The sequence below is a fragment of the Macaca thibetana genome, chromosome 7 (assembly GCF_024542745.1).
Source record: "Macaca thibetana thibetana isolate TM-01 chromosome 7, ASM2454274v1, whole genome shotgun sequence".
Lineage (NCBI taxonomy): Eukaryota > Metazoa > Chordata > Mammalia > Primates > Cercopithecidae > Macaca > Macaca thibetana.
Window position 1 is genome coordinate 95,126,058 of NC_065584.1, and position 19,865 is coordinate 95,145,922.

General features: G+C 38.2%; 1 long non-coding RNA gene across 3 annotated transcripts; it reads left to right on the plus strand.

Annotated features, from left to right (window-relative positions):
• Positions 1 to 3,790: 3,790 nt before the first annotated feature.
• Positions 3,791 to 15,208, plus strand: LOC126959368 (uncharacterized). Of its 3 annotated transcripts, none has more exons than XR_007727502.1 (4): positions 3,791 to 3,866; positions 6,440 to 6,529; positions 6,856 to 11,857; positions 12,662 to 15,208. It is a non-coding gene; the product is annotated as an uncharacterized LOC126959368 (long non-coding RNA). The 3 variants fall into 3 exon arrangements; XR_007727503.1 differs by having other exon boundaries at positions 6,856 to 7,219; positions 12,662 to 15,203; XR_007727501.1 differs by lacking the exon at positions 12,662 to 15,208 and having other exon boundaries at positions 6,440 to 6,609; positions 6,856 to 9,693.
• The last annotated feature ends 4,657 nt before the right edge of the window (positions 15,209 to 19,865 follow it).

The window sequence follows — 19,865 nt, forward strand, 5'->3', positions numbered from 1 at the left end:
ATGGCCCGAGGTCTTAGAAAGGACACCCTTTTGGTAAGATGGAACATGACATCGGGAAGTCCCAGCTACCGGTGACATAGACAGGAAAAAGGATTATATAGAGAAAACAGTTTCAGCCAAAGAGAAGTATCACTGGGTCAGATAGAGAGAAGGGAAGTAAAATAAAAATGCATTCTCATTAACAGTTGGCCCTGTCTGCAGAAATTCGAAGTTAACCAGAAAGAATGTTCTCTCATTATGCTTCTGTGTTGTTCAGATCTCTAAATGTATTGTAACCCTGGAAGATAGAATAAAATTAAGTCCCAAATAAGAGTAAGAAGGAAAGTTAGGTCTAAACAAGGAAGAAAATAAGCAGACTTTAAAACTATTAGAGGTAAAACTTGGTGGGTAGAAAATATGACCATGTATCCCCAAAAAGATAGCTAAATAAAAAATGCCAGGGATACCCTTTAGGGAACTCACACTCAAGCCATTCTTATCAGTGTTACACGTATCTTGGGAGTCTCTCTCTGGCATACTCCCAGGCACAAGTTCTATCTAAAAACAGAATGACTCTTGCGGTGTTCACTTTGTGAAGGTTTTCTCAACTGTCGTCTTAACAAAAATTAACACATAGTTAATTTTAGTTCATACTGAGATTTGTAGGACAATGACCTCAGACCCACAGTTCCTGAGCAATTATTCTATAATTTTTCTTGTTACTTTATAATTTAATTCCTAAAGTATTATAAATAAATTCAATCTTATAGTAATCTCTATTTCCTTTTTTTTCTCTTTTAAAAGTAAATCATTTGTTTTTTTGTCTTAATAAGTGTAATGAAGTAGGTATAGAAACACCATTTTTCAGAGACCACCCTTTGGAAACAATTTGGAAGCTCATTTGTCAAGAAGAAATGGCTGGTTACAAGTTCCTGGGTGAAACAAACTGCATGATCTAGAACTTGTCGCTTAACATGTCCGAGTTTTGATTTGCACAAATGTAAAAAGGAATATGGAAATAAGTCTATGTCAATCCACGGTTGAAGATTCAATCATTATATGTATAAAAGTGTCTGACAATAGCTGGCTGATTGGGTTGAATCCTAGCTCTGTTGCTTTTAACTGTGTGACCTTGGTTAAATTGCTCAACCACGTTGTATTTTAATTTCCTTATTTGAGAGTAGGAATTAACAGTATTTACCTTATAGTGTTTTGTTGGGGCTAATATGAGTTAAAAGAGATAAATTGCTTAGAAGATATTTAAGAAGTACTGTGCAACTGTTTGCCATTATTGTTATCCTTGTTGTCATTATTAGAGTCTCAGTAAAAGATACTCTTTTTTTTTTTTTTTTTTTTTTTTTTGCGGCGAACTCAAGAACACTGGAAAACAACAATACCTCTGGTTTCTTAGATTTTTGCAAGGATCACAGCTGAAAAAACATCAAAGAAATGAAGGATTCTGGAAGCTCTGGTAAAAACACAAAGGATTCTTCGAGGCTTCTTTTCTCTTGTGAGTTCGGACAGTGCCATTTTGACTGAGTGTGGGAGCCCTTGTCAGCTGTCCTGGGAGGGTTAACTCACACCTAGGCGGGAACCTAATGCCATTAAGTCAGGGAGAGTAATGAAATTTCATTTAATTTGTCAGGAAGAAAGTGCTAATGTTAAAAGGCATTTAATAAAAAAGGGAGAGATTCTTTGAAAGGGAGTCCTTAAGTAATTACTTCAAGTGTCTTATGCCTACTCACCAGAATATTTACATTAGTGTCTTACGGTGCCAGTGTGTAATTAAATTAGTGCAGCATTTACAGTCCCTGTTTTTTTTTTTTTTTTTTTTTTTTTAAGGAAATGTGCTTTTATTAATATTCCTCCTTTAAAAAAGAGAGAAAAAATAACGATGTAATCAAATTAAATGTTAGCGTACTTTTGTTTTTGAAAATTTCTTACTAAGAGAAATGCTGAGTTAAAGTTGCAGGTGTGTGCAAGTGTTGGGAAGAAGCGCTGATTCTAGGGCAGAGTGGCTGTGCTCCTTCCTCATCTCCACTCACAGAAATGCCATCTTTTATCTACTCAGACCTGACATGGAGATTCAGGTCAGCAGCCAGAGACTGTCAGCGTATTGCAGTGGATACCCCTGCCTAGTCCGGATTCTCTCTGTAACTTGTCTGCGAGGCAAGGAGGGATACAGATGTGCGAGTGAGGGGAAGTCCGCAGGAAGCCGGGTGAGGCAGGCTCATCCCTCATCACTCCGTGCGCACAGAGCAGCTCAGGCTCTCACCGGCAATAGCAAGAGGAGTTAACTAACGTGCTGGGAGTGGGGGACGGCCCATGGGACCACGACTGAATGCATTTGTACCTCTACAGGCAAGTCACATTGAGGAAAATGATTCTTAAACATTTCTTTGGAAGTAACTGCTGCTGTTTTCCAGATTAATTTATGAACATCCTAATGAATGAGTCTGTGCACTGATATCATACAAATGTTTTCCTTTTATCAGGTCTGTCTTCCAAGGGGTGTGGACAAGAGCATAGGCTGCTGATTGGAGACAAAATAAATAAGATATAGAAAAGAAAGTATAGATTTATCTCATACAAGGGATTTGAATATTAAGAGAGGTCAGGTTATCCGAAAAGTGTGTAAACTATAAAGTGTTAGTAATTCTAGCTACTATTACAACTGTAGCTGGAGAGATCTTACTAAATTTCAAATCTGATTGTATCACTATCCTTATTATTATTCAATGGTTTTCCATAGCCTCAGTGAAAGCCTGAACTTTGCAGTAAACCATGCATCACCTCTGCTAATTTCCAGAAGTCGCATCCTTCAGGAATCTGCTATTTTTCAAATTATCAGGTCTTCAGAATATAAGAATTCTCTTATCTGTTTGCACATGATTTTCCCTCTGTCTAGAGCTGAGCTGCCCAGTGCTTTAGCCACTAAGTTCTTGTGGCTATTTAAATTTAAATTTGAAAAAAAAAATAAAATGAATGAACATCATTTAGTTCCTCTCATGCCTTAGGTACGTTTCAAGCCATCCATAGCTGTATGTGGCTGTGGCCACCATATTGGAAAGTGCAGCTATAGGCCATTCCTTTATTGCAGGGGTTTCGTTAAACACCTCAGGCTTATAGCCACCTTTTCTACCTTCTGACTTCATCTTTAATTTTTCAGCTTAGCTATCACTTCCACAAGGAAATCTTTTCTACCTCCATCTCACGCCTTCAATAAGAGTTAGGATGTCCTTTTTTAATATCCCACCCTATAAAAGTTGCCTATATGTTTATCTGAATTTTCTGATCTAAGATGAGGCCGATTTTCTGATCAGCTCATGAGGTCAGAGTCTTGTCTTCTGAATTGATCAGCATTATATTGTGCACTTGGAAAGCAAATAATGGTGAAACCATAATGGAGTGTTTATTAGGCACTATTCTAAGCACTTAATATGTATGATCTTACTGAATACATAAGTAAGTACTATTTATCTCCTTTAGTACATAACTGGCACTATTGTTATTCCAATATTGCAAACAAGGAATCTGAGTCACAGAGAGTTTAAACCACTTACAGACACCCAGAGGGAGATGGGAGGGTGGGGCTAGGCAGCTGAGGTCAACTTAGGCTCTGAACCTCCATGTCCTTGGCGTTCAAACAATTTTTGTTGAACACATGTAGGAGTATCTATGAATAGGCAATAAAGTAGACAGTAGTCACTCTTTTCTAACATCACTGTTTTATTAATTGTACTGATTTTCCCACCAGCCTGACTGTATAAAGTATCATTTTCTTTTAATAAGTGTTTTATGCTTTCTCTTTCAGTCCTCAACTGTAGGGTGATAACGAAGGTGTATTATACTCCCTCTACAAGTAAGAATCCTGATGTCTAGAGAGGGTAAGCAAGATAAAAGGCTAGTGGGCTGATACTATAAAGTCAAAGTAAGACATAGCCTTGGCAACTATTCAAGTGACATGATGCATATGGGCAATGAATCCAAGTCATCAACTTTGATTTTCTTTGGCATTAATGTCTTAGTTTTCTCACTGCTCAAGTCATATTAATTAGTAATATCATTTCTTTCTCATAACTGCATGTGTTGCTAATGTTATTTGTTAGAATGAAATAACTAGACATTGTTTTCAACAAATTAACATGTCTATAAATAGGTCCCCAATCAGACATTAAGCCTCATGACTATTGTATCAGTACAGCTGTTAGTAAATCAATAATGTGGTTTTGCCCATAGACTATTTTTAGTATTTCAGATTGAATGTTGATCCCACAAAGAAAGAGACTTCTTTAAGGCAAATTTATTTAATACAAAATTTTGGTTTAAGTGAGATTCTCATTACAGCTGAAGCTTAAGACTGTATCTTTCTGCAGGGTCTAAATACATTAGTAAATATGAAAATGGAGGGTTAACTGAATCTCTGTGGGACTATATTCCATCTTCTTGGAAAATCAAAGCATCAACATGGATGAGTTGGTGTTCTGGATTTGGTATACTCAAAGTAATAGCTGCCTGATGCTTTGAGGACTTAATATTGAGCAAGTGATAGTCTATGACCTTCACCTATATTGACCCCTGTATTCTTGGCAAGAAATCTATAAGGTTATCGTCTTTTTTATGCAGATGAGAAAGCTGAGGCCCAGCGCTGTAATAACTTCACCAAATCATAGTGCCAGGGAGTGACACACTGTGATTTGACCTTGTGTAATCTAGTTTCAGAGCCCATTTTCTTAACCACTATTCTTTATTGCCTCCTGATCAACAGGTCCAAACACACATGCATACATATATACAGGGCTTTAGAATCACTTTTCTTAAAAAGTGAGAATTATAAAGAACTTTTTGTGTTTTATTGGAGGGTGCCCTCTAAAAGGAAAATGCCATTTGGATTGTCAACATAGATTTAAAAAGAGAAAAACTGCTAAATAGAAAACTACAAGAAGGGATTTCTGGTATAATTGAGCTCTTCAATTTGATTGAGCAATTTAGCTAGTTAGATAAGACTATCAGTTAGATAAAGAAGACTATCAAGGAACAAATAGTTTATAATCTATTGTTTACTTTTATTTTCTTACTTTTCAGTATAATATCACTTTTGTCCAATGGTAGCAAAAAGTTTCAGTTGGTTTTTAGATAATTTTTCTAAGTTAGTGACACTTAATAGTGCACATTGGCCGGGCACGGTGGCTCACGCCTATAATCCCAGCACTTTGGGAGGCTGAGGTGGGCGGATCAAAAGGTCAGGAGACTGAGACTATCCTGGCTAACACAGTGAAACCCCATCTCTACTAAAAACACAAAAAATTAGCTGGGCGTGGTGGCTGTAGTCCCAGCTATTTGGGAGGCTGAGGCAGGAGAATCGCTTGAACCCGGGAGGCAGAGGTTGCAGTGAGCTGAGATCGTGCCACTGTACTCCAGCCTGGGTGACTGAGTGAGACTCTATCTCAAAAAAAAAAAAAAAAAAAAAAAAGAAAGAAAAGAAAAAAATGCATATTCGTCTTTAAATAACCTTGTCTGGCTACTATCTAATATTGGTCCATATAAAGCTAAATATATCTTCTCTTTTCCAAAACCCAAAGGAGAGAAAAAGTAAAAATAAGGTAGCTTAAAAATACATTCACAGTTCTTTATTAGCAAGCACTTCAGTCAAACCCCAGGTGTAATTTTTCTCCTAATCACAAAGTGTCACTAATGACATTTTACAAATATATTGACTGTATTTTCTTGAGAGCGGCTTATAAAGTGGATACCATGGTTCATTCTGGTGTTTGGCCACCTTCCTTACTTAGCAGGATTGACTGGAGGTCCGATCTGCCCAAGTCTGCTGTAATCTGTCCTTTAGAAGAGAGGGAATCAGAAAACCCGGATGCTACCAAAAATGTCAATTCCAGTGAAAAGAAAACACGTCCTGGCTTTTGAAGGCCCTGAAGTAGTTGAAAAAAGATGATGAGTATTTTTGACTCTAAAGCTCATTCTAAGGCGGGGAAGAAAAAAAAAACAGCAGATCACTTTGCTTTTCCAAAGAATTTTTTTGAGAAATGTGGCATTCCACAGAAGAACACAAAACAGCTAAAGCTTTTAGATGGAATTAAAACAATTGCTGACATTATTTAGAGCTAAACTACAGGCAAGAAAAACATTGAATGACCCAAAATCATGTATGTGGCATTAAAAAATATATACATTGAAATGGGGAAAACAGATTCAGAAGAAATGATTTGTAAGGATGTGGTTAAAACTATTTATATACTGGGTTCTATTTGTTTTACAGCTAGTGGTGCACGGACAGCATGAAAGGTTATCTTTGACAAGGTTTTAGCTATTATTTTCTTCCAGTGAAATGGTATTTCTTGAGAAAAAAAGGTCTTTGGAACAAAATAACAATAAATCCTGATTTAGATACATAAACCTGCCATTGATATCACATAATATCAGTGTTCTTTCTCACTCGATACAGGCGTTTTAAAGATAAATGGTAAAACTGAACTGGAAATCCATCTGGCCGGCTGCCTGCTCTAATGAATAACCCCACTTTGGCTCGTGCAATGTAAGCAGAAAGTTCTCTCCCGGCCTCTTTCGTCTGTCATGAATCTACAAGACAGCCGACATAATATCTGGGCGACAACGGTGCGCTAACAGTGCAGTGACTTCCATTTTCTTTGCTTTCTATTGATTTTCACTTAATAACTGGCGAAATACTAAACGTCCGCCCTGAGTACCTAATAAATCCTGCCTGAGCTTTTTATTGAGGAGAATTTAATAAAAACAACCATTGCGGCTGAGGGATTTTTCTTCTGGACAGAACATAGGGGTAGGGGACAGCGAGGTTGGGGCAAGAGGAAGCCATTTGATTTTTTTTGTTTTTTCAAACAGGACTTCTTCCCTTTGGAAAGCAGTGTGGTGGCAGTGTCAAGAATGCCTGTGTGTTTGCAGCAGGTTCCTTCCAAAAGCAGCTGGAAGTGCCACCTCCAGGCCATCTGGCCAGTGTGAGGAAAAGAGGCTGCAAGGGCTTGGCAAGAAACAACTTTCTGCTCCTCTGGTATCCCCTGATAACTGATTTCAAGTTATGACCAAGGACTTCCTTATCGCTATCAGCGGCTGTCAAAAATTTATAAGCATATTCATTTCCCTATTCAACTTAATTGGTATTTTGGATTTGACACTAGAAAAGCAAATTTGACTTGCCTGTTGGAGTCCAAGGGTATCTCCAACAGAATTCTAGACAATGAAAGAAAGGGTAAGTGTCTGAGGGGAGGGGGTACTTACAAGTTATTCCATTTAATGCTAATTTGAGCCTTCCAAATTCATTTTGGGGCAATCAAAGAGCAAGAGGTCTATGCATGGTTTTTTAAAACACAAAGAAAATTGGGAAGCCCATGCATAAACTTCTAGAACAATTTCTGTTGTTGATGCTTTAAAAAAAATCTTTTTCTTTTCTGTGATGTGATCTTTTAAATTCATAGCACAACTTATGGCTCCCTCTACTTCCTGTATTTTAATTGATCTTGAGGTTATTTTCAAGTCACTGGACTTAATGAACAAATATTTTAGAATTTCTTCCTTTACATACACTCATTCCTGTCTCAATAAAGTGTCTAATCAAGAATTCATATGTGTAGAAAATAAAAAATAGAAGTACATACCCTTAAAGTGAAGTTAGTTGTTTCTGTGATTTTATAAAATCCATGGACCTCAAGATTGAGTATCATTGTTATAAAAAACACAGTCACTCAAGCCATGCATGACACAATTACTCATTAACTGGGCAGCTTTTCCTACAGAACATGGGAATATGGGGACAGAGGGGTCATGTGATAATGATGCAGGCTTCATGTCATAGACCAGTATTGAAATCCTAGCTTTTCCTCCTCTGAAGTTGGGTTACTTTGTCCATGAAATGGGGATATTCTTGCCAAACTGGCATGATTGACATCATCTCACCAAAATCTCAACAAGCATATGGGTATCCAACAGATGTTGTTGATTTATTTTCACTGGAGTACTTTGATAATGAGAAGTAGTTAATCAACCAGGTTAGGGTTTGAAATTGACCAAATCTCAGAAATCACCCTGATGCGACTTAACTCTTCTCTGCCTCAGTTCCCTTATCTCTAAAATGGAGCTAATATCAAAGTTTTTGAAACCCTGAAAAGAATTAATGCACATTAAGTCCTTAAGAGAGTTCCTGATGTAAATTGTGGACCTGGGGTGACAAAGGTGTGTCAATGTAGGCTTATAAATTGTAACAAGGGGGAGGGGGCTGGGTGGAACAGGGGAGGTGGGGCAGCAGTCAGGGGGCAGGGGCTGTATGAGAAATCTCTGTACCTTCTACTCAATTTTGTTGTGAACCTAAAACTGTTCTAAAAAAATTAAGTCTATTTTGAAAAGTTTCCCTGCACGTAGAAATACTCCAAAAATGTTGGCTCTTATGATTTACAAATAGTGCTCAAAAATAACTGAAAGCAATTTGTGAATCTTTACAAAGAAGAACTTGACCGTTATGTCATTCTGATGATGGGGCTTTCATTTAATTTAGATAGCAATGCCTTTTTGTTAACTTCGATTTTTCTTTTTGAGTATTATATCGTTTCTGTGCCCAATTCTTGCTGAAAGGGGAAATGGAAGTAAAACCTTTAATATTTTCCTTTTTTCGATTATTTGATTTCTTCTCCTTTTCAGAGCAGTCTCTTTTACATTCTTGTGAAACCTCATCTGTTCTTCCCTGGGCAAAACGTGTTGTTTTCATTGTGTTAGATAGGCTAACACTGGAGAAAATTCAGCAGATCACAGTGCACATCCCCAAGTTGCAATGTGGGGATGGACAGTTCAGACGTGGAACTCTCAGGTATTTGCCGGACTGGTCTGTGTAAGACCTCTCATCGGTTCGCATAAAGGTGTATTGCTATTCAGATAATGTCTTCCCCTGCTCAACAAAAGGTTGTTGTACTGAGCTGTGATTGTGACAAATGATTTACTATTAGGAACATTCTGTAATTATTGTTCGGTGGGACCGCAGACCGATACATCATTAACATGATAGACGGCCTTTTATATCAGCAAAAATAACTAAATTAATAAAAATGGCTTCATTCCAATCCCTGTCAGAAAGCCAATACTCAGAACAATCAAGTAGCAGTGATACCTGAGAAAGCCATAGTTTATATCCCCCAACAAATCAGGTTTTATGCATAAGCAATAAAATATTTGTATATATAATCTCTGTAATATGGATCTGTATATTATAAGAGATTTTATGGAGATCAGCTCTAAACAAAAATATAGGATATATAAATATTTTCTTCCAAATGATTTAAATTTATGTTTTTATGCAATTGGATTGCAGTTTTAGAATATTAGAATTTGCCTTTGACATCTTTTCTTTCAAGATGTCTTAAGCATGGAGAAACATTTTAATGTAGAGTCTACAGACTAAAGTTTCTTTTTGCCTTTCTCTTGTTTTCTTCTCTTTTTCCTTTCTCCCTTCTTTCCATCCTTTCTTTCCTTCTTTCTTCTTTCTTTCAATCCTTTCCTCCTTTCTTTCTTTTCATCAATAAACCCCTAATTTATGCTTTAAATCCTTAGCCTCACATTTCTGACATTTCTACCCAGAATGAGAGGAAAGAAAGATCTATTCTGAGTGCTCCGTTGAAACAGACTTATAGAAACGAAATGCAGGCTACAGGCATTCATACAAAACCTTTGAGGTCCTCCTAAGTAGAAATCACAATTACATTTCTAGGTTTTTTTGCACTTTAGTACTGAAAATAAATTTCAATTAAAAAATGGACCATTATAATAATGGAGACCTGCATGGAAATCTAAGACTAGGAGCTCTCAAGAAATCAGAGAAGGGATAAAACAGAACACAACTCTTTTCTATTATTTTCTTCCTTCCTTCCTTTCTCTCTTTCAGTATATTTTTGTCTGCAATCTCATATCCAAAACTCTTGGGATGAGATGTGTCCTGTAATTCAGAACTGTTAGGATTTTGGAAGATATCTTGGCCACAAAGCCCAATATTATCTGCCATCACCAGGGGGTCTAGGGTGGCATCCATTAATATGTATGCAATGGCACATATGAATACACACTAACTGGGATAAATAAAGACTGCATCGTCCACATAGGTGTGGGTCACATTTTGCTACAAATGAAATCAATTTAGGTCAAAAATAAATGTTGTGTAGAGACTTTTAGATTAAGGAATTGCTACTGAACTGTTCAAACCAACTCTAAGAATCCTGTTAATTTAAATATAATCTAAATTCACCTTGAATCCATTCATTTTGAACATTTTTTTAAAGACTTTAATTTTTTAGAGCAGTTTTAGTCTTACAGTAAAATTGAGAGGAAGGAACAGAGATTTCTCATATACTTTTAAATTTTTATTTTGAGACAGGGTCTCGCTCTGTCACCCAGTCTGGAGTGCACTGGCACAATCTCAGCTTACTCTAACCTCCGCGTTCCAGGTTCAAGTAATTCTCCTGCCTCAGCCGCCTGAGTAGCTGGGATTACAGGTGTGAACCACCACACCCAGCTGATTTTTGTAGTTTTAGTAGAGACAAGGTTTCACCACATTGGCCAGGCTGGTCTCGAACTCCTGACCTCAGGTAATCCATCCATCTCGGCCTCCCAAAGTGCTGGGATTACAGGCATGAGCCACCACGCTGGGCCTCATATACCCTCACATTCTTACATGTAGTGCCGTCCTCCCAATTCCACCAGACAGGTGCCTTTGTTACAACTGATGAACCTACAGTGACACATCATCACCACCCGAAGTTCACAGTTTACGTTAGTGTTCATTCTTGGTGTACTTTCTGTGGATATTCCATTTCATTATACATTTGTCCATTTGCACATTCTGACAGGGTTGTTCCACTCTTTTTTTTTTTTTTTTAAATAGGAGACAGGTGTCTTGCCATGTTGCTCAAGCTAGTCTGGAACCCCTGGGCTCAAGCCATCCTCCTGCCTCAGCCTCCCAAAGTGAGGGTATTACAGGTGTGAGCCACCATACCTGGCTTTTTCCACTCTTTGCAGGACCTTGAAAATAATAGAAATCACCACTTAACGGATACTCAATAAATACACTTTATTGGTTGAGTAACTGGTATTGTAACATCGTAGCCTTTTAGAAATGTGCTCCTGTGACTTCATACTTCTATAGAAGTTGGAAGGATCTAAATGCTTCAACCTCTGATAAACTTTATTCACTGATAAATTTATTCTCAGAAATGTTCATACTTTGTGGAAAAGGTATAAAAATAGTCTATAATTGTCTACATAGTAGATATTTTATTAAGTGAAGACATTATTTTCAAAGCCAGATTTCTATCTAAAATGATTTTGAAAAATGTTATCGTAGCTCAGTTCTTCCAATGCCATTGGCATAAATGAAATCAGTGTCAGTGGCTGGCTATAAACGGAAGAGTTGTACAGAATTGTAGCTCAAAGATGCTGAGATGATATGAAAAGTCATTTTAATTCTGAAACTAAAGAAAGGAAGAGTATTGTGCAAGGTGAGGGGAGGCATGCAGGTAAGGGATTCGGTGCAACCTTTCCTGGGTAGTCAGTGAGAGAATCATGCAATTGTTTTTATGGCTAAAGCTTGATTGAGACCTATTTTAAAACTCGTCTTTTCTGCTTTGGCCTTCTCTTAAAGGAAGACAAATGCCCTTGAAAAGGAGTCTTAAAAGTATGATTCACGGACTTGGGAAGAATTACAGGATGCAGACAGCCTAGAGTGGTGCCTCCTCCCCCTAAAGGAGTTCACATTTCCTTCCTCTTAATCTGAGTGAACCATTAAAAAGTTAGTCAGTTCCCTGGAGACTCTTCCCAAGGAATCTCCTAAAAGGAAATACCCTGCACTGGAAAGGTAATTTACCTAGACAGGATTTAAAAAGCTAAGTTCCTGTTCAGAGATAACCAGTGACTTTATATGGGCTGGTGTATTGCTCCTTTTAAGGATTCTCCCCTGAAGTTAGTTAACAAGTCAAAAAGGTAGGCAGAAGAACATCAAGAAAGAACACACTACCCTTGCACATTTTATTTATTTATTTTTATATGCAATTAAGTCCTCACACGGATAGTTTCACTACTGTTGCAATATCAAACTGTAAATATGCAATACATTGATTTTTTTTTTCCCTGAAAAATAGGCTCGTATTAAAACCAGGAACATTTTGTGTTCTATTCTGAGAATGTTTTTAATTATTTTAGCTAGTGGGAAAACTCTTTTCTTCGGGATAGGGATGTGGGAGGGGAACAAAAATCTGTGCTCTGGACCTCAGGGAGTGCTGCGGTAATTCAGTTTCTGAGGTCTTCAGGAAGCCGGGCTTAGGAGTTGATTCCCTTTTATGGCTAAATAACTCTTATGAATTTGTCTTTTCAAAGTCCACTGGAAACTGGAAAGAGGAGCATGATTACAGAAAGCTGCAGCTGTGAATATTTGCAAAGCAGCTTGGTTTCCCATCTCTGTCAATTCCCTCTCCCCTGCCCCCCACCTCTAGCAACTAACATGTTAGCATCTTTTGCAGTAATACGATAGAACTGTCAAGAATGAATGAGGACTTTAGGCCGTATTAATTCCCATCAACAAACTAATGTCTAATGTTTTGTAGGCTACAGATAAGAAGTTGACCACTGCATTATATTTATCAATAATTTTTGCATTTTCTAGGGTTAGGTTCATGGAAGGAATTTTTTTTCCTGATGGTCGTGAGAACGCTGTCAAGATTTTGTTGCTCAAATATGATCAGAACATGCATTTGTCGTTTGCACACTTTTTCTTGGAAGGAAATGGAGAGGAACTGTAAAGATGGAAAAACGCAGAAAAATCCAAACGCTGGAGTTGGAGTTGGCTTATATAGGGAAGCCTCTGCATATTGAAACAAATCAGGGAGACTGGGTCAGGCCAGGCAAGAGAGGACAGCACATTCTCATCTTTTACTCCTTCTGAAATTGGAAGTACAGGATTCTGAAATGCTGGTAGATTAAACGAGAACAACAAGCATCTTATTGCCTCAAGGAACTTAATGTTTTGCAGCCACAGGGCAGGATTCCGATATCATACTTTATTATCACAAACTAAAGTCAAGAAAGAAAGAAGTTTTGAGAATGCCTGGATTGGTATATTTTCAATAAATAATACAACTCTTACTGTGTGAAATGAAAGGCAGATCGTGGGAAAATGTATGATTCTATTTATAGTCAAATTTAAATTATCTGATTATAGGACAAAATTAGGAGAGACTTTAAACCTGCCCTTTTAGTGCCTAATTTGCCACTAAAAATAGTAAAACTACTCACATTTGATAAGCAATCTGTCTTGTTATTTGTTGTCCTATGAACTATGAAAAAGAACTAAGAAAAATTCCCTTCTTTCTTTTTCTTTTCATAAAACTCAATCCAGGGCCTGCATATTATATTCACATTTTTCTTGTGTGCTTCCTTTTGTATGTTTTGGCCACTCTGGTGGAATTTTCTATGATAAGAGGACCACCAATCCAGTATGCGTGGTGTGGGGTTGGCCCATTGAGTGGGCCTCACTGGGCCTCTGGGGAAGAGGGCCAGGAATTCACAGGGCTTGATTACCACCAGGACTTTTTCTGCTTTTAAGTTAACTATGTTCTTCCTGGTAAATCAACGCCTCGACTTTGGAGATTTAACATCAGCTCTGTGATTGAGCAGAAACTCTGAAAAGAAGATGTCCCAGCAATGCCTACCTGAACTTTCCCCAAGCTTGTTATAAGGAAAATAAGAAGGTGTCCCGAGAAAGGGAGTCATTGGATGTGGAACCACCAGGGTGACTTAAATATTATTAAACCAGCTTCCATGGTGACGTATGTAAACAAAAGTAAAAGCGTCTTTATACATACAAGATAAACATCATTTAGCTTTTCATTGTGTGTCCCTAACACTTGCATCTGTCTGCTGTGCATATTTTCTTTTTAAAAAAGCATAAAATTAAATTTACCAGGACTCATCCAATTGTGATTTCTCTATTTACTTCCTATGATCTAACACAATCTGGTAAATATTTATGGGACACATATACCATTAAAGTGACTGGGTTATATGTTGGTGAAATGAAGATAGAGTAGTTAATACTGGAGACTGGTCAAATGGCTCTGTTAGTATTCAAATTTTCTGTTCTTAATATGGTTGTTAGTATTTTGTTTTTGACAGGTTTGGTTTTATTACTGTGACCAATTTTTTATCTCTCCTTGTATCCATGACCTATGATGTGTGATTTTCACGTGTGACTTAAGGAGGTAACTATACAAACTTGTCCCTTGACTTAGGGTTACCCATATGACTTGCTGTGGCCAAAAGAATAAGGTGGAAGTGACAGCACATCCTAAGAGGCATTGCATGGTGTTGCTTTCTTTCTTATAATTGTGCTTAGCCACGAGCGCATACCTGGCCAGCACCGTTTGTCCCAAGGGGAAGACGAAGAACACAGAGAACACAATCAGCTGAGCCATCCCAGCCAAGCTTAGCTGTGATCAGCTATCTCCCAACTGATCTCCAGATGCATGAGTGATCATAAGCCCTAGCTGTCTAAAGCCACTGCCTTTTGTAATGGTTATATAGCAGTTACAATAAGATGTATTCCTCCATTCATTTATTAATTTTCAAACATCAGTTGGACACTTCCCAAGCCCCAAGTTCTTTGGCAGAGACCTGAGATACAAAGTGCAAATTTCCAGGGAAAACAGAAAAATGGAGCAGTAAATAAAATAGATGCGCAAAGTGCTGAGATAAAAGTGTGCCTTGGGTACTATGGTGAATCCTTAATAGGATGGTATAAGAGGCATTCTGGAAGAGGGATAATGCCACACAAAATTTTAAAGAGTGAATAGGGATTCAGAAGGCACTGACATTGGATTTTGAAGAGAAAAAGAGTAGAAGGGCATTCTAGGCAGAGAAAGCACATAGCATTTGCAAATACCCTCATGCTGAGAAGGAGCCTGGTACTTTGAGGCCGCAGTAAGGAGTCTGACACAAGGAGGAACGATGCTTTGCATTTTTTTTTTTTTAACTCAACATGGTACTTAACATAGCCGAGTCAAGTATGGTTAAGAGATGGCTTGGCAGTACTATTGGGCACTGTCTTAAGTGGAAACTAGAGACAATGTCTAAGAAAAGTCACCTTAGAGGTACCCAGCATCCTATGTGAATTCAGACCTAACTGCTTGAGAATGTCAAACTAAGGCAGGAAGTCTTTTGATTATTTGTGGTGTTTTTCTCTTCACTTCCTGCTTTGATCCTATAGCACAGGAACTAAAGTATTCTAAGGAAAACTACTTCCTTGGTATTTTTGGCGTGCCTCTTACCAGGAAATTGGTGGAAGTGTCAGGGGTACCCTTTTCAAGAGATTTCCACTTAAACCAAGGGTGGGGGTGGGGAGGTGCATCAACTCCCTAACCATTTAAGGCTTTAGTCATTTGTGGTTTGCATATTTTCTCCATCATAAAACTTTGTTGAGAAACAGTTAGGAAGTCCTTAAAGGTCCTATCATCACTTTATCTTAGCTGCCAAGTTATAACTCTGCCATTTATATGAAACTATTAAGTAGAGAGATCTAAAACATAAGTATGTTCCAAATGGAAAGAGGTTCTAAGGTAGATCACCTGGCGGTTTTCCCCTCATTTACCAAGTTGGAAGAAACTGCCCTAAGCAAAAAAAAAGATATATTGGTTCAAGGTCCCATTAATTATGGACAAAAATGGAACTATACCCCTGGTTCCCAAGCTGGGGTGCTTAGCACCACCCAGCTCATGGATTCTTGACTTTTTATGTAGCACACATTAAACCTAAACCATGGACAAAACTTAAATAGAGAAAAAAACAAAGTGTTTCAAATGTCTTAAAGCAAGAAATAACAAAAAAGAAAATGGCAATTGGAATCTTTAAGAACTGAAGGAATTTGCTTTTCAGGTATCAGGCTAGTTTTAGAATGGTAAAACAATTAGTAAGCTTGGCATGTAGGTGTATGAAGTAGGGAAAGATACGGAAGGGGAAGAAGAGGAAAGAAGACACTACATCTTTAAATTGAATTGAATGTTCTGTGACTTTAAATGAAAGCTCTTCTGTTGTTGGGCAAATAAATTTAAACCACTTAACATGGCAGAGAAGGTCAGGCAAGCTTATTATAGTGATCATAGCGTTACAGCTATTGCGATTGACCGCTGCTCTCTGGAATCACCAATAATCAGAGACCGCAAGCTGTGTTTGCAGAGAAAGGTCATCATTCATTTTTTTCAAAGCATTAATATCTTTTGTTTGTTTGGCTCAACATGAAACAGGAATCGATAGAGGTAATTCACAGAGCAATTAGCCCCTCATCTGTCAAACGGCATCTGGGTGTATTTAACAAAAAGACCTTTGGAAAGGTTTAAAAAGGAAGAAAGTGCCTGTATGATCAACAATTTATATTTTCTACATGACATGTTGTGTATGTATCTGTAAAAAGGGGGGCCTTGGGAGTAAGAAAATATACATAAAGCATGCTATAAATCTACACTTCAGTGTTATGATGTTGCAGTGTAGAGACAGACCCTAAAAAGCTCAGATTACATCCTCATCCCGTTCCCAGGAAGACAGCAAGCAAGTGGCATTTGGGGTCTTTGTATCATGTTTGAACACAGCCGTAGTACATAGACTTCCTGAAAAAAAGACTTCCAGGTAAAAACATATTGTGGACACTGTAACAAATTGGAGAGGGTCAAGCATCAGGAACACATGTTCCCTTTTGGCTTCAAAGCCTGTGATATTTGTGCTGGGCTAGACTGCTTCCAAGACAGGTCACAGCCTTGCTGTGCTGCCCGTCAGCTGGCTTGGGAAGAAGTCATTGATGGAGACATCTTTCTCACTGCTCACTGGTGGCCACACCACTCTTGTATTAACCCTCTCTCTACATCTAATTTGCCAACATTGGAATGAAAAGCAAAATGCAAAATTAAGTTAAAAGACATTTTGTACTCTCAAAAATGAACTGTGATCTGGGTCTGTTTTTCTTTACTGAATTTCAAATGTGTGTACTGTGGAATGAATGCAATACATATCAAATACGTGGACTTAAAAAAAAATCAGCCTAGAGACTTGTCTACACGTTTACACGAGTGCCGTTACTTTCAACAGGACCAGATGTATTTTTGAAATGTATTTTCTTTTCAATTCTGACTTTTTCTCCTCGTTTTTTTTGGGGTTTTTTTTTTTGCTTTTTTTGTTTTTTTTTAACTTTTCTTTCTTTCTCTCCCCCTGTACTCCCACCCCAGCCTTCTGCCTTCCCTTTTATTTGAGTACTCTCCCAGGCCATAAAATGATGGCTAAAATGAAGTCATAAGATATAAAAGAAAGTGACAAAAGTTTTGCTTACCTTGTGACTTGTTTTTGGTTTTGAATTTAATTTTTTTTTTCTTAATATCAGAGCATTCTAACAGGTTCCTTATCCATCTCTAGGACTCTTTCTGGATAGCTATGTCTTATCTGAAAATTATGTAATATAGTTAATTTAAAAAGCAAGCAGCCCAGGCACAGTGGCTCACGCCTGTAATCCCAGCACTTTGGGAGGCTGAGACAGGCAGATCACCTGAGGTCAGGAGTTCAAGATCAGCCTGGCCAACATGGCGAAATCCTGTCTCCACTAAAAATACAAAAATTAGGCCGGGTGTAGTGACTCACACCTGTAATTTCAGCACTTTGGGAGACCGAGGCAGGTGGATCACAAGGTCAGGAGATCGAGACCATCCTGGCTAACACGGTGAAACCCAGTCTCTACTAAAAATTAACAAAAAAATTAGCCAGGCATGGTGGTGGGCACCCGTAGTACCAGTTATTCAGTAGGCTGAGGGAGGAGAATGGTGTGAACCCAGGAGGCGGAGCTTGCAGTGAGCCGAGATTGCACCACTGCACTCCAGCCTGGGCGACAGAATGAGACTCCGTCTGAAAAAAAAAAAAAAAAATTAGCCAGGCATGGTGGCACATGCCTGTAGTCACAGCTACTTGGCAGGCTGAGGCAGGAGAATCACTTGGGAGATGGAGGCTGCAGTGAGCCGAGATCACGCCACTGCACTCCAGCCCGGGCAACTGAGAGTCTGTCTCAAAAAAAAAAAAAAAAAAAAGGCCAAAACAAACGAACAATAACAGCAGCAACAACAACAAAAAACCAAGCAGCTACAATTAACTTTGAGTAGAGTCACACTGTGAAGAAAATATCAAAGCAAAAGACTGAAGAAAATCCTCAAGTAATGTTGTCTTAGAGTGGAGGGATTATGGAGGTTATTTTTGTTTCATTCCATTTCCCTATTTTCAAAATTTTCTTTTTTTCTTTCTTTTTTTTTTAGGTGAACTTTCAATGTTGTTGCCTAGGCTGGAGTGCAATGGCATGATCTCAGCTCATCACAACCTCCACTTCCTGGGTTCAAGCGATTCTCCTGCCTCAGCCTCCCTAGCGGCTGGAATTACAGGCATGTGCCATCACGCCTGGCTAATTTTGTATTTTTAGTAGAGACGGGGTTTCTCCATGTTTGTCAGGCTGGTCTGGAGCTCCCAACCTCAGGTAATCTGCCCACCTCGGCCTACCAAATTGCTGGGATTACAGGCATGAGCCACCATGCCCAGCCTCAAAATTTTCTGTAATAAACATATCACTCTTTAATTGGAAAAAATAAAACATTACTTAAAATTAATGCAGTAACACAAATAAGACAATCATGTTTTTGTACATGCATTGCATTTTATACTGACCCCAGATGACCACATTTTGCCTTTTTGTAAACACTGCCAAGCACTCTATAGAATTCTGTAGACATCTTAATAGAATTTTTCTGGACAAAATTAAAATCAGTTCTTAGAGCCTTATGAAATTGTACACAGGATGTAAAACTGAAGTTGAGGAGAATAGCAAGAAGTATTATAGCTCATGGTAAATCTAATTTTCTGAAATTATGACATTCTGTTTTAAGAGAATTTCATTGTCAAATATATGGGTTCATCTTATTTTTCTGAATTTGGAATTTAATCCTGGAGACATTTTGACACAGTATTTTCTTCCTTCCAACTTTTTTTTTTTTTTCTGTTTATGTGAGCTGTATTAGAAGCTTCCATACATTCACTAAATGGCTTCCTTTAATTAGATGGATTCTCTATAACCCACAAACACTGGCTAATAATTATTTTCCAGACTTCCAGTTACTAAAGCAGTCAGCAGTTGCCCAGGCTCTATTTTGCTTTCATGAAAATGCTATAATATACTTCAACAACAGTCCAAATCATCCCACCTTCCAAGTGGTTATTCACAAGCAGGGGTCATTATTTCCTTGTTAGACTGTCTTAGGGGTGGGTCTGGTTTCTACGGGCTTTGCACATTCTTCTGATTTGTAAATCAAACCTGAGTTACAAAGATGGACTGCCACCTCCTCCGGGCTCTGCTTAGTGTCACAGGGGTACAGTTCATCAGACAAACACCTCATAAGCATCAGTTCTGGCTGCCTTCCAGGGAAAACCATGTCATGCCATTGAATAACACTTAGGACCCAATCTTTCATCCTCCTCCTCCATAACTAAATAAATTGGGTAAAGGTCTTGCCCTGTCTCAAGATAACAAGAAGTTTAAAGAACTTACTAGTGTTTCATGTTGCAGACACTATGCTTTAGAGGAGTGAACAAAAACAAGATGGCGGCTTCCCTGAAGTTCAAAGGCAGTTCTGATAGCAAATGAATACTGACAATCCTTCGTGTTTCCCTCATGGGCACAAATAGTCCTGCTGAAAACAGGAAGGGGATTTGGATTGAAGGCTGAAAGAAAATGAGCATAGACTTTTCTATCGCTATCCTGCTCAGAACCTCATTATACAGAGCAGGGGTCAGCAAACTTT